Here is a 2,496-nt window from a genome sequence, read left to right as displayed (position 1 = left end):
TCGTCCCCCCCTTTTTGTGACCTTTGCTCTGACTAGCAAATGGCATAACATCATCGGGTCGTTGGCACAATGGTTATTTTTTAATTCTTTTTCTCTTCTCTCAATTATTCTTAAGTATTAATCACTTTTTTTTAAACATAAATTCTTTGGATCATTTTTTTATATATATATTTATTATTATTATTATTTTTTTATTTATTTTTTTTTTTTGAAAAAAGTTATTCGTCCCCTGTTTAGATTTTTCGTTGATTTTTTGTGAAGCTTTACTTGTTTTGATTTTTCAACAACTTTTTTCTTTCTTTCTTTTTTTTTTTTTTTTTTTTTGTTTGTGTGTGTGTGTGTGTGTGTGTGTGTGTGTGTGTGTGTGTGTGTGTGTGTGTGTGTGTGTGTTGATGACAATTTCTCTTTGCTCCTGTGTATATATACTTTTCTTTTTTTTTTCAAATTTCTTGGCCGTTTACAAGGGTAAATTCGAGAGTTCTCTAGGTTGTGGGTCATCCAGTTATTTTGCAAGCATCTGAGAGTTTTGGGATTTTTGTCAGAAGGGATTTATCATTGAAATACCTTCTTTTTCCGAAAGAAAAAAAAGTCCTGTGAAAAGCCGGCAGTTTTTCTGAGCCTTTTACGGTTCACAGGTGCCTGTGGTGTCGATAGGTGGGGGGCATACTTTAATTCCCTCTGTTACAGGTTTCCCTTCTTGGACTGAAGTCTGATGCTGACGGGGTGGATTCTTTTTATGTTTGTTAGAAACTGCTCTAACAGTATGCGTCGATGCAGTGCATGGCGGTAACTTGATTCTAACACTGGTATTATTACCAAGTAGGATGTTCACCCCTTTAACCGTTAGTTAGTTAGGGTGAAAGGTCATTTGGGCGTGGTTCCTTTGCAACCAGTCTGCACCTAATATCAACATCCGATCTAAGTCTGGGGTAATATAAAACCTAGACGAAGTTTTCGCCTTCTTAATTTTAATGGGCAAATGAGACATGCTTTTCAGTGCCATCCTTTGCGTTTTTAACTCTTCAAAAACTGATGTTTTTAGGAGCGAGACTTCCGAGCCAGTGTCGATCAGTGCTTCTATCGGTCTACCTCTTATTTTAACTAGACACTCCATTCCGGAGTTCTGGTTGGGGAGTTTATTTCCCGAGTTTTCTTGACCGATTTATTTCTTTGGTGGGCCCGTTTAGGTCTGCTCTCACCACTTTCTAGACACCCATGACCTCTGGTGTTTATCCTTCCCAGGATTACTCCTTTATTTGAGGGTTTTGTCATGGTTGCATGTCCGTGTGTTTGACCTCTGTGGCGGTCAGTGGTGAGTGGGTTTCGAATGTAACTTAGCCTTGCTTTTTCCTGAAGCGAAATTATTTAATCTTTCTTCAGGTGAGCATTGCCAGTCTCGTTTTAGCCTATTATAGCTGGAACGCCCTCGCTGCTGTTTTGCTGAAGCACACCCACAAAACTTATATATTACAGCGTTACAGCTGATACCTGTTAAAACTATTATTTAAGAAAGCCTGCTCCTTCTTGTGGCCACTTTGGAGTCGCTCATAAAGCATTTCGTTTTACCTAGCAGCAGACGATAATGTTGTCGAATTCGATCTGGCCCCATCCTCCTTGATAAAGGGGGTTATTTAACGCATCTATGAAGAATTCAGATACGTACATTTGCACAGCTGGACCTTCCCTCATCTCTGCGTCCCTATAAGCTAACTTAGCAAGTTTATTTGTCCTACTTGCTAAATCTGCAAGTACCTCACCCCGATCTTGCTTTATTCTTATTAAGGCCCAGGCAGTGTCGGCAGCATTTGTGAACTCGCTGTACTGGACTGCTATTTGATTGAGCAGATCCGTACTGGTGCAGTTCAGATTGTGAAATTCTCCGATCATTTCCGATACTAGTCCGTCCATAAAATCATATGCTAGGTTTGCAAACTCCGGGTCTGTAAGCTGGTAAATCCGCTCTTTCTTTTTCAGAGCTGCCAGCCATGGCCTAAAAGTCGAATGGTTTTCCATTAAAGATTGTGATCTTTGATCATTTTGTCTACAGATATATTTTTAAATAGCTGACGTTTAAACAAAAAGCTCTATCCACAAAATAATTTTTACAAATTATTAAAACAAAAAAATTTGCAGAGTAACCAGTCACCTCACTTAGTTTTTCTGGTGTCTTTTTTTCCTCTGTAAATGCTGGGTTGAAGTGGCTGTTTTTGAGTTGAGTTCTTGCGTTGTTGTGTTTCTGTGGACTTTGATTAATCTTGTGTTTCTTTTCTTTGGTTTTTGTGCCCGTGGATTTTTATTTGTCTAGTGGTTGATTTTTTTTTTTTTTAATTTTTTTTATTGTTGTGTCCGTAGATTATTTTCTGTAGGGTCGTGCTTGTTCCTATGCGAGAAACCATCCTGGATTTACGGCAACCAATATAGTACTATCCCTTCCCCGGGGAGCTGGTTGCATTCCCAAGACGTTTCTCAACCAAGTAACCCTCCCGGGGGAAACGA

The sequence above is a fragment of the Euprymna scolopes genome, chromosome 18 (assembly GCF_053919585.1).
Source record: "Euprymna scolopes isolate OS-2025 chromosome 18, ASM5391958v1, whole genome shotgun sequence".
NCBI lineage: Eukaryota > Metazoa > Mollusca > Cephalopoda > Sepiida > Sepiolidae > Euprymna > Euprymna scolopes.
The sequence above is the reverse complement of the archived record's forward strand: the minus strand, read 5'-3'. Positions refer to the sequence as shown.